We start from the raw sequence: 13,485 nt of genomic DNA on the forward strand, positions 1-13,485 counted from the left end.
TAATTTGAATAATTATTTTTCTGAATCGCGCGCACAGGAGAGCGGGCACTCGCCCGTTCTGCCGTGATTTTTACTGTATTGGCCTGAGTGTGAGTATTTACCACATTGAAAATGTCCACATACTGTGTCAGTGCTTTCCTGTTCTAAAGACAAAGTAGCATGCACTACATAATCATAATGGTGTCTGCTTTCAGTCTTGAATGAACGCTGCTGCTGAGATGATGGTTCCATGTGTTCCCCTGACGCAGGAAATTTGATGGCAGGGCTTTACTAATGATACTAAAGCTAAGTCTAGAACCTTGTTACAATGATTTCATTTGCAAGAAAAATGTAAAAAAAATTAATAGAGACTAATGATTCTATAAAAGGACAGCAAACATTTGCTACAGCTTCAGGTAAAGAAAATACACCTAATAGCTTTTGCAGGCAAGAAATATGCCTTTTCTTTGATGGTCGCTTTCACAGCAGTAGATACTTGAAAATATTTGAATATATATGAGAAGATTTATGTTATGTGGTAAAAACTTCCTTCAACATAATTTCAAAATAGAGGAAATAAGATTCCCAAAAAGGGGAAAAAAACACCCTTTCTATTTTTCTAGCCCAAGCCTTAATCCATAAGGCCCCAGGGTGGTCTTCTCTCAGAAACAAAAAGAACAAAAACAGGAGCAGGAACAGCACCATCCTGCTTCCTAGAAAGGCTAGCTAAAATCCACACCCTCTATAGATGTTTCCCTCTTTTGTATCAGTAAGAAGCAACTAACACAGCAGCCCATATGGGGGAGCTCTAATCTGCGGAATGCTTTGTTTTTTACTACACTATTGGTATAGTCTTCTTAGTAGAGACCCAGTAGCAGGAGCAGACTGACAGTGATCTGGGCCCCCAGGCAATAAGGGTCATTGGCCCCTAACCACCCATTCGAGGCTAGGGAACAATGCAGTGTGCAATCTAGCACTACTTTATTGCTCGACTAATCAGTCCACCCCTGACCAGTAGAACTCTCCACGCTCAAACTGATATATCTCCCGGACTCAAACTGATATATCTCATCCTCGCCAATCCTTATCTCCAACTACACCATGATTAACCATCTCCATTATTTATTTATTTATTTTATTTAACATTTTTCTATACCGACCTTCATGGTTAAATACCATATCAGGACGGTTTACATCGAACAGGGATAAAAATAATTAGGTAAAGGAAGAGACAAAGTTACATTAAACGAGGACCGTGAACTTGGAAGCTTAGGTAGCTGGAAGAAAAGAGATAAAGTTAAGTTAAAGAAAAGAGAAATTATTGTTTACATGTTTGAATTAATAACCTGTCCTTTCTCTTCTTTCTCTGCCAAGTTCCAATCTCCCTGTTATATGTAACTGCATTTTCCGCACCACTGTTTTTTAGTTTATGTTTACGATGCACCCCTGTTCTATGTGAACCAGCATGATGGGACTGCGTTCTCGAATGCCGGTATATAAAAACCCAAAATAAATAAATAAATAAAAAAATAAATACTGTGATGCTTCTCACCCAACATAGCTTGAGGGAGCACAGGCATCTCCACCAAAAAGCACAAAAGCTTTGCTCTGTTTCTATTGATATTATATTGAGGTGCACTGTGAACAGTGGCTGAATATCCAAGGTGTTATAATAAGCTTATTATGATACAGCCAGATCTCAATGTAAGGTCTTTGCACGCCATTGATGTTAAAGTGATGTGCTGTTATATATAATTAATTTACAACCAATGTCATGTTATAAATGGATGTTATAGTGAGGGGGTCAGCGTTTGCAGTGACTATGAGGTCCATATTCAGTGCCATTTGTCCAGCTAAATTTAGTCCTGTCACACCAACTGGCTAAAGAATTGTCCAGCTAATTTGAGACTGGGGTGGGAGCATTCTAGGGTGGAGCCAGCTATCCGGCGAAGTTAGCCAGATAAATATAGATTTCAGTGTTATCCAGCTAACATATCCCTAGATTCATAAAACTGCGGTAAAAATAGCAGAAATATGGCGCATTAGTGTCCTGTGATGAAAAGATGGGTGTGTTAGGGAAATTAACAAAATACCACATCGCATATGTTACTATTGCGTTGTACATCATTTACGTGCGGTGCATTATTTTCTTTGTTTATATATACCGGCTTCCTGCAGCTGCCTCTTTGAGGGCATGTCAGGAGTTAGAGGAGGAAAGGAGTTTGATGAGTAGTTGAAGGCGTTATTAGTGGCGTTCTTTATTCGATTACATGATTGTAGTCCTTTTTCTTGTGTTTCATCTGTTTACCTTTACCTTTGTTTTTCTGTGTGTGAAAGTTTTTGAGTGTCTGTCTTGTTTGTCTGTCTGTCCCTTTGCGTGGAGGAGTGGAGAGGAGTGAATAGGCATGGTGAGGAATGGAGAGGAGGAGGCATGGGAAGAGAGGAGAGGAGGAGGGAAGAGAGGCAAGAGGAGAGGAGGAAGGATAAGAGGGAGGAGGAGGAAGAGGAGGGCAGGAATGGTAGGAGGAGGAGGATTAGGGACAGTAGGAGTAGAGATAGGGAGGAGGGAAGGACTAGGAGGAGGCAGGAGAGGGAGGGGTCTAGGCAAATGAATGTGGTGGGAGGAGGACGGCAGGGTATGGCTAGACAGAGAGAGCAGAGGGTGGGAGAGTTGTCAGGCAGGTGCAGGAGGGGAGGCAGGAAGAGAGGAGAGTGGGAGAGAGAGTAAGGAGAATGACACTACCCTTCTGGAAGTGGAAATGGCAACCTAATTCTCTGGCAGCCGGGCAGCAGGTCGTCTGCGTCTATGGGCCTACAAGTTTAGCATGGAGGATAACAAGCAGCTCATCACAGGGGTCCTGCAGAATTACAACATGCTCTTTGGCAACTGGGCTGCAAAGACCTGCAGGACTACCATCTCCCAATCCATATCCCAACACAGCGGCTTCAAGAAGACCAGAGAGCAGGTCGCCCACCATTACAGGGACATAAAGGCACAACTGAAGAATAAGGTAGCCAGCAGGATGTCTGTGAGGGAATGGACGAGGCCCTGGACATGATGCGAGCTGGGGCCAGTAAGTCAAATCACCTGTAAATGTGAAGTTTGCTACAGATATCCACATTTTTTTGTATAGGATGCTCACATTGAATGATGCAAAATGCACATCTTATGCAAAACAGGACAAGTGCACTAGTTAGCATTCATACTTATGTGGCAGACCCTCCAGGTCTGGCCTCTAGATACCACTATCCCTATCCTTAGAACACATGTAGATAGGAGCCATCCATACCCTTCACTCCGTCCTACCAGGAGGCTGTGGATTGGATGTCTCAGTGCTATTTAGCCCAGCCATTTTAAGACTCCATGGGTTCAGTGTGAGGAAGCAGTCAGAGAGTAAGGATGTATTTTTTCCACACTCTGCTGAGGCATCCCGGCCTCGTCTTAAGGAGTTCTCTTTCAGAGGGGATACCTCATTGTGCTCTCCCTGTCACAGGGTCCTTCTTACTTTAAGTCACAGAGAGACAGATTATTGAACCTGATTCTCTTTAGAGGCAAAAGGGCTCTCACCAGGGGACCAAAGACCTGTGAGCCTGCTCTAAACTCTAGGTAGGCAAGCAGCAGTGATGGACCCTGCTGCGAGAGACTGTGAAGGCTAGGAGAGCCCTGTCTTTGGAAGGAAGTGAGTTCACCCTGCTTCTTTGGGGAAAGTTATCCTCGCTGGCCGTACTCAAAGCTCAGGGGCTGAAGACCAGTGAAGCCCATTCACACCCTGAATGTGGCAAGTACCTGAGACAGCAAGACCCCCAGTTTAGGAAGAAGTATCCAGTCAAGCTTTAAAGTATATTTAAACTTTGAGTTAAGTGGGGAGGGTTTTTGGATCCCCCCTCACCACTGGGATTTCGGTGCAGGATTAATAGCCTGATCCCACATATTTTTTCACAAGAGTAACCAAGTAACAGCTAAGGATAAAGCAACAGCTGAACGAAAGGAAGAAAGAGCAAGAAGAGGGGACCCCATTTGGATCTCTGCACATTAAGGGGAAGAAGATGTCTAAAGGTCGGATTTTTGCAATGTAAGGGTGACCCTCTCACTAGGATTCCCACAAAGCCGGTGGGAGACTTATGCGCATTTAAAGTCACCAGGGGCTCTACTCAGATGTCTGGTACAAGGACACCTACCTACCTAAAAGAAATTACTGTACCAGTATTCAGACGTACACTTATTTTTGGACAAATGGACTTTAATTAACTTTATGAATTAATAAACTATATTTTACACCCAGACCTGGTCCTGTCTAATTCTTACAACCTCTCACCTCATGGGAAGCACTAACAGATACAATTAAGAGAGAGAAACTATGCTGGGGTTTTATTCCTGGTCTGAGCCATAAGCAAGAGCTTTCCCTCATAAAAATGATCCACCCCCCGCCCCCAGGGATTGAAAGTTAAGCTGGGGACAAAACAGTTACCTGGAGCAGCCCTGAAAAGATAAATTGGATTGTATGCCCTGGGACTTAACACACCCCAAGTAAGTGTTACACTTATACCTTCTTCTTTGTGTTCACAGCTCTTACCCAGGAAGCCCTCGATCCCAGCCTTGAAGCCCCAGGTTCCAGCAGTGCAGCCTCAGGTACGAGTAGTGTGCTGACAATGCTTTTTCTTGCCTTAATGCAAGACTCAGAACTGATGTTTGAGAGTCTATCAGCACACCTGTCTTAGTCTCAGAATGTACAAAGCCAAAAAAATGCACTATCACCACAGGAGACACACCCTATAGGACTGCAACTCTGCAGAACATGACCTTTTCTAACTCCTGCGTGTCAGCCACATGGTAAAGCAAAGGCCTCAAACCTGTATACACCTGAAAGGTTGTGCCTCTGCATGGAGGATGACAATTCTGATAGCATGCCTCCCCTGGAGTCCTCAGCCTATGTGTTTTAAGGGTGGCAACATAAAGGATAAGGACTGTAACTGATACTAGCTATCAGAACAAACTACTCTGCAGAACTTCCATGTACCTACATAAAGCTGGACAATATGAGAGCTGGACAGGCAAAGGTTTTAGCTGGGCCCTAATACCTCAATATTTCCCAATGGCTATTTGTTACATGTCAGGGTAGGTATATAGCTTCTAACACAGCTTTGCCTTTGGTTCAATGAGGCGAACCTTTTTTTGATGTAACATGTGGGTGCTATTATTGTCATCATAAAAAAAACTATGACCTATCATTTCAGAGGTTTCTATCTATACCATGTGAAGACATGACACCATCCTATTCCCAAGCCAACCTTCCGATAGTCAGATCAGTATCCTTCAATGGCCTCCCTTTGCAGCTAACATAACCAACATGACAGGCTAAGGGCCAAGGCCCTCACCATCTGTACATGAGAATTGCCGGTTTGCGTATATAGGTGTAGCAGGGCCCAGCTGTGCATGATTGTGTGCAACCTATATGAAATATACTAATTTGCAAAGTTATCTGTCTAAATCTCAAAGCGGCGATATTAGAAGCTGTATGTGGCAAAATTCTAGCCACATAACAATTATACAGCTAGAATTTAGCTGCATATATTGGGGGCTGGCCGGGGGTGGGTGGGAGGCATTTTGGGGCGGACTAGAGTTAGCTGCATAAGTTACAGTATGCTGCTAACTCACATATTTGGAGTTAGCTACTTCCATTATGCGGCTTACTCTGATCACGCTGTAGGGCTGTCCTAAAGTTAGCCGGATATGCTTATATGGCTAACTTTAAGATAGCTGGGAATATTCAGCAGCATGGCCACTATATCCGGCTAACTTAACTAGCCGCTTCACAGCTGAATATCGGCCCCCTAGGAGTTCAGATACCTTGGAAGGCTACACAACCAGGCTCATCAAATACTTGCCAGAATTCTTGCAGGACATGCATCAGATCATCCCTTTCTCAAAGGGGTGAAGCCCAAGCCAGAGCAGTGCCACCCAACAAGAAAAGAATATAAGTCACTTTGACTTGGTCAGTCAGAAATAAGGGTGCTTGCAATTCGAATTGTATCCGACATTGGTTGAGGAAGCCTCTGCATTTTAGTAGATCTCCATTGTACCTCAGAGTTAGAGGCAGGTGGAGCGTGGGAGTAGCAGGCCACGTGACGGGTGATGGAGACGAAGCCGGAGCACGCCAGGTCACAATGCCTTGAAGATATCCAGCCATAGTGTTAAGCTAATCCTGCTGCTGCAGGAGCTGGTGTGCTAAGTCAGCAATGGAAGAGGCCGAAAGCAAATTCACCGAGCTCATGGCCTCAGCAATTTTTGAAGGGTAACGGGTGTGTGAGCCCTTTGTGCTGTGGCTGTGAGAGAAGGAACATATGTGTGTATGTGAGAAGGAGCATGTATGTGAGCAGCTGTGTATGTGAAGGCATGTGTGTGTGTGTGTGTGTGTGTGTGTGTGAAAGCATGTATGAGAGCGTCTGTGTGTGTGTGTGCTTGTGAGTGAGAGAGACAGCATGAATATGTGTGTATATTTTTACTATTAGAATTGATGTTTGTATTCTTTGATTTTATTGTTTTGAGGAATGGCATTTCTATTTTTCTATTGTTGCTCAGCATACAGACTGGTTTGTTGAGGTTTCCAGTTCATTTCGGTTTATACTTTATGGTTTCTTTATTCTGTATTTGGTGAGGGTCTGGCTGTGCTCTGCATGTATAACTCAGGTGAGATATTCTGCTGCAATGTAGTTTATGTGTAGGGATCTAAAGCAGGCTGGCTTGTTCTGTTTTCCTAATAGGAGGTGTACTGATATAATATTTGCAGTGTTGTCTTTTCATACTAAGAGATTTTACTGTTTGAGGGCTGGCAGTTAGTGCTCTTTTAGAGCGGGAGGTTTACAAATATTGGGGCTAGCGCACGGTTTAACACACGATTGGAAGCGTGTTTTGGATGCACGTCCATAACCCCCGATGCAATACGGGAATTAGCGCGTCCAAAACGCGCATCTAAATCACCACGTAGCTAATAGCGCTCAGCACGTGTAAATTCCATGTGGATGAGGCTATTAGCTAATCCCCATGATGCAAAACATTTCCTGCGCGGCCAATGCGCCCATTGCAACACGGCAAATTTTCTGCCAGCCCTGGGCTGGGAAAAAGATATGATACACTCAAATGCGCATACCTTGATTCCTCCTCATAGTATCGTTGTGACACTGAGTAGGAGGAACCAAAGAAAGCAGATTTAGATTAATTTAAAAAAAAAAAAAGTTTTTGAAAAAAAATTCTGGATGGCCAATAGACATGCAAAAGATACACGGTCCAGGCTATGTGTCTTGTACATGTAGTGGGAGAAAACGGATGCTCATAGATTGAGTGTCCATTTTCCCATCCCACACTGATAGCCACCTCTCCTGTGTGCCCAATGCCGAGGAGTCACTCGGGGTGCACAGTTTTCCCTAACGCCTCCTATTTAGCGCGACCCCTAATTTAAATATTGCATCATACGCCTGGGAGAGGTGGCTGCTGGGCGTGCGTTAGGAAAGCAGGCGCTCAACACTGAGTGCCTGTTTCCCGCACCTGTGCTTCCTGATATTACAATACAAAAGGATAGTATTAAAAGGAATCTTAACCAACTTTTATAGCAATCAATTCTGAAGTCTTCTAGTCATTTTTACATTTATAAAACAAGTAAATTATTAGCAAGATTGATTAGACGTGCCAAACCTAACTTAAACACTATATTCTGACTATGAAAGATGAGCAGGAAGTTATGCACACTTCTGCTGAGAAAATAACTCAAATTTTTGTTAATTATTACAAACAAATATACTCGGCCAAATCAGTATCAGAAATAGATTTTGCTAATTTTATTGAAGGAATAAATATGTCAAATTTCTGCTTTACCGTTACAACTACTAGACAGATCTGTCTTGTTGATGGAGATTGCCTCAGTCATTAATTAATTAATTATTTATTTATTTTTAGGGGTTTTTTTATACCGATTTTCCTGCATAAAATGCATATCAAACCGGTTTACAATGAAACAGAATAAGCAGGAAGTAAAATTCCTTAGTCTAATACATTTAAACGTCAATAATGAAATAATTTTAAACAAAGCAAAAAGCTAAATAACATTAATAAAAGTTAAATTATTAACATAAACATAAATATAATTATATTAGAAGGAGCACAAAGGTTAGCACGAAGGGGAGCACAAAGGGGAAAACCCCTTTGTTGCGCCCCTTCGTCACGCGACGACTGGCATAATCGCACCGTTAATCGGGTCACCGCTGGCTGGTCATCATGACGTCGGGGGGGGGTGGGGGCGGGTCTTCACATTGCTGATTTTCTCTTTTAACATCTCAGTTCATTATTACTATTTTTTTGTGTCTTTTTCTCACAAGATGTAATTTTATTTAAGTGCCCGATGGTAGTGGGCTGCCCCTCTGTAACAGTGCCTGGTGGAATCGCGCCGTTAATCGGGTCGCCGCTGGCTGGTCGTCATGACGTCGGGGGGGGGGCAGGTCTTCACAACGCTGATTTTCTCTTTTAACATCTCAGTTCATTTTTACTATTTTTTTGTGTCTTTTTCTCACTTTTTTATCTCTGCTTAGCAAAGGCACCAGGGTTGGATGGACTAGGATCCGAGTTCTATACAATTTTAAAGGAAGATATCTGCAATCTTCTATTGAATATGTATAATAGCTGCCTACTTACAGGACATTTTCCCACTGAGGCTAATTAAGCATTAGTAACAGTATTCCTAGTAATCTTATCCTTCACTGCTATACACTCTGACTCTCCCATCCTGCTTCTTAGACTTCTGGCATTGGCATACAGACATTTCAAGGTGTGTTGTTTGTTTGTATTAACAACCTGCTTTTCAGTTGACAGGGATAATTTGGAATCCTTTAGCTCAGTTGATTACTTACTTATAGGCACATGCACTACTTTTGCTTTTATTGCAACCTCTTTGTTGGGATGCCCTAACTCTCCTGTTTCATTAATGTCTTTCAAAAATACCTCCCTCCAAATCAAGTGCTGCTGAGAGACTGTTGGCTTTCCTATTTCATCTAGTTTAAAAGCTGCTCTATCTACTTTTTAAAGATTAGCACCAGCAGCCTGGTTCCAACTGGTTAAGTGGAGCCTGTCCTTTCAGAAGAGACTTCCCCTTGCCCAAAAGGTTGCCCAGTTCTTGACAAAACTTAATCCCTCTTCCCCGCACCATTGTCTCATCAACGTATTGAGACTCCGGAGCTCTGCCTGCCTCTGGGGACCTGCGCGTGGAACAGGGAGCATTTCAGAGAATGCTACCCTGGAGGTTCTGGATTTCAGTTGTGGTGTACCTAGCAAGACATCAAGGGTCATGAGGCTGCACATAGTTGTATAGGATAAGGGTAATTATCTGGTTATTTTTGGAGGTGATCTCAATTGTATTGTTGACCCATTGTTGGATAGAATCCCTAACTGCACTAAAAGAGGATTGGGGAAACATGGGGGAATGGAATTTTTGAGCTCCAATCTGAAGCTTGTGGATGCTTGGCATGCTCTTAATCCATCCACTATTAATTTCACCCATCAAGCCAGAGCACATGCTACTAAAACCCGCATTGACTACCTGGTGTTTTCAGAGGAGTTATTTTCCAAGTTAAGCTGGGTGGATATAGAAGCTATGTTTATTTCAGATCATTGTCCAGTAGTGGGAAACCTAGACTTAAGTCCCTCAGATACCTGAGCTAATACTTGGAGAATGTCTCTCTTTCTTTATCAAGACAATGTGTTTCCGCAGTTTTTACAGGAAAATATATGTACGCTAAAGCAGTCCTATAGGGAGAAAAAATAGGGAATACAGCTCATTAGAAAAGGATTCTAAATCAAAATATATTGAAACTGGAGAAGGAAATGCAGAGGCTTAAGAGATCTTGGTTGCTCACTAACTTGCAAGCGGATCAAGCGCTTTGATATGCAAATTCTGGAAGCAAGTTCAACAGTCCTTAAATGACCTTTTGCATACCAGAGCCTGCAGCCCACTTACCTCTTTTAAACACAAACTGTATTTGTGTGGTAATAAGGCAGGAAAACTGTTAGCTAATCTCATTCATGGCCAAAGGTCATCTTAGTTTACTCCCTCCTCTTACTATAGGAATGGGAAACTATAGATGCACAGTAAGGATATTACCAAGGTATTCAGGGAATTCTATGAGGATCTTTATACAGGTTCTGATACAGGAGCAGGAACAGGTGAGGAGTTTTTAGGAACTATTCAGCTGCCGAGAGCAGACAGCTTTGAAACTGAATGAACCCATCTCACTATCAGAGGTACTCAGGGCAATAGCAGACTTCCTAATTTCAAAGCACCAGGGCCGGATGGCCTGGATGAAGGTTTTTTCAAGAATCTTGCTGAACAGGTAGCGAGTGACGTCTGTGCATTATTTAACCAATTGCCCACTTATTCCCATTTATCTTCCACTCTGGGAGAGGCAATTATCACATTAATCCATCAGAGTGGCAAGGATCCTTGCTATCCAGCTACTTATCACCCTATATCTCTCCTAAATATTGACATTAAGTTGTATGCTAAGATATTAGCTAATAGATTGAAGTACATTATTCCCTTTCTGATCACCAAAGACCAAGTTGGGTTTGTCTGGGGAAGAAGATCCACCGGGAATATTTGCAAAGTGTATTTAGCCCTGGAAAACATGTCATTAGATGAGAGTGCAAGATTGCTTGAATGTGATGCCAAAAAGGCGTTTGATTGGGTCTCCTGGGAGTTTTTGAGAGCAATATTACCTAAAAATGGTTTTCAGGACCGTATATGAGAGGCCATTAATATCCGATATACTAATTCAACAGCTAGAATCTTGACCAGTTCAGTCTGGGTAACTCACTACCCACACCAAGTCTAGCCCAAGTACAAAGGCGGCACTGCGGGGAGGGGGAAATGTTAGCCAGCAAACGCAGATATTCAGCACTATCCGCTTCAAGTCAGTCAGGTAATCCTAGTCAGAAAAATATCTGTCTACACGGTTACCCAGGTACATTCAGCGGCTCTCTCATCTGGGTATGTGCTGCTAAATACATGGTAAGGTTACTCAGGTACATTCAGCGGCACTCTCATCTGGGTATGTGCTGCTAAATACATGGTAAGGTTACTCAGGTACATTCAGCGGCGCTCTCATCTGGGTATGTGCTGCTAAATACATGGTAAGGTTACTCAGGTACATTCAGCGGCACTCTCATCTGGGTATGTGCTGCTAAATACATGGTAAGGTTACCCAGGTACATTCAGCGGCACTCTCATCTGGGTATGTGCTGCTAAATACATGGTAAGGTTACTCAGGTACATTCAGCGGCACTCTCATCTGGGTATGTGCTGCTAAATACATGGTAAGGTTACCCAGGTACATTCAGCGGCACTCTCATCTGGGTATGTGCTGCTAAATACATGGTAAGGTTACCCAGGTACATTCAGCGGCACTCTCATCTGGGTATGTGCTGCTAAATACATGGTAAGGTTACTCAGGTACATTCAGCGGCACTCTCATCTGGGTATGTGCTGCTAAATACATGGTAAGGTTACTCAGGTACATTCAGCGGCACTCTCATCTGGGTATGTGCTGCTAAATACATGGTAAGGTTACCCAGGTACATTCAGCGGCACTCTCATCTGGGTATGTGCTGCTAAATACATGGTAAGGTTACCCAGGTACATTCAGCGGCACTCTCATCTGGGTATGTGCTGCTAAATACATGGTAAGGTTACTCAGGTACATTCAGCGGCACTCTCATCTGGGTATGTGCTGCTAAATACATGGTAAGGTTACTCAGGTACATTCAGCGGCACTCTCATCTGGGTATGTGCTGCTAAATACATGGTAAGGTTACTCAGGTACATTCAGCGGCACTCTCATCTGGGTATGTGCTGCTAAATACATGGTAAGGTTACCCAGGTACATTCAGCGGCACTCTCATCTGGGTATGTGCTGCTAAATACATGGTAAGGTTACTCAGGTACATTCAGCGGCACTCTCATCTGGGTATGTGCTGCTAAATACATGGTAAGGTTACTCAGGTACATTCAGCGGCACTCTCATCTGGGTATGTGCTGCTAAATACATGGTAAGGTTACCCAGTTAACATGCACACTCACTGGCTCCTGAACAGCGACCACTCTGCTCTTGCAGTGCCTTTATTTTTGGCTCAGCTTTTCCTCCTGCTCTTTTGGACTTGCAGTTCAATCAGAATCTGCCTCTATTAGGCTATGGCACCATAAGCCCTCATTTCCAACTGCGTGGGGATTTTCCCCCTATATTGCAATCCTCCTCACTTTGCCTAATAATTACAGCGAGAGTCCTTGGCCAGGGGTCACAGAGTGTGGCTCCCTTCAAACCCCAAATGTCTCTGCACCTCCTAGTCTGATCGGTGAGCAGTGGCCAAGGCTCCCTCCCCTATCCTTTCCAGGGGATGCAAGTGCTACCTCTGCAGGATCTCCAGCCATGGCCAACCTGGGGAACCAAACAACTACAATTGGCAATTGAACCCAGATCCTTCTGCTTGGCAGTGTGCAGCATTGCCCACAGCGTGACTGGGCCGGCCCCACTTTACTGTTTTCTGCTGCAGCTTCAGAGTATGGTAAGAACATTTTGATGTCATCTCACAAAACTGCTAACATGAATTGTGCTGACAAAACTCCATGGGGCTTCATTAGGCTACGTTTCTACAGCATCTTCATGTAATCCTTCTGCACATCCTCCTTCTACTGTTGAGTTGGTGCAGTGTATAATTATATTCCCAGCAAGGAGAAATTAAGACTTACCTGATAATTTCCTTTCCTTTACTTCTGCTACACCAGTCAAGAGAACCTGTTGGGTTTAGTCCTCTCATCCAGCAATTAGAGGCAGAGTTGTTTTTTTTTTCTTTTTCGATGACATCACCTGTATGTATGTCATGCATGGAACCAGATACAGCCAGTGTACTACTGTCAAAGCTAAATTTAAATTAGAGCAACTAGCAAAAACAAAAATGTAATAACTTAAATCTAAAATTTTGACCTAATCTCAACAAAAAAACACAAAAATGTAATATCTGTACTTTGAGGTAAATCATCAACTTACATCATGAAAAGCACTTTAACTAAGAAATCTAGTCTTAAAAATCCTTGGAGGAATGAAAATTCTTCTCAAATCATTTTCCCCTTTTATTAATTGTTTTCTTTTCTTTTTCCAATTTAAAATATTTAGTCAATCAAAACTCACTTTCATAGAGGTAGCCCAATTTGATCATCCCAGAGTGGGCTTTTTGACTGGAAGAACTAACAAATTCATTAACCTTGAGAAAATGAAAGGAGCCCAGGTGATCCGGTACACGGATGAGACATGTGCTTGACTCGCTCCCAGTGCCCCCTCCATAAGCCACATTTTTCTACCAATTCCTACCATTTGTGGCAGTCCCATCAATCACCTGTGGCTTCCCAGAGCTATATTGACTACTTTCTGCAGCAGGACTGCGGTGCGATGGCTTCTAAACCGCAGTGAGAG

Source organism: Rhinatrema bivittatum, chromosome 8, assembly GCF_901001135.1.
Source record: "Rhinatrema bivittatum chromosome 8, aRhiBiv1.1, whole genome shotgun sequence".
In the NCBI taxonomy this organism is placed as follows: Eukaryota; Metazoa; Chordata; class Amphibia; order Gymnophiona; family Rhinatrematidae; genus Rhinatrema; species Rhinatrema bivittatum.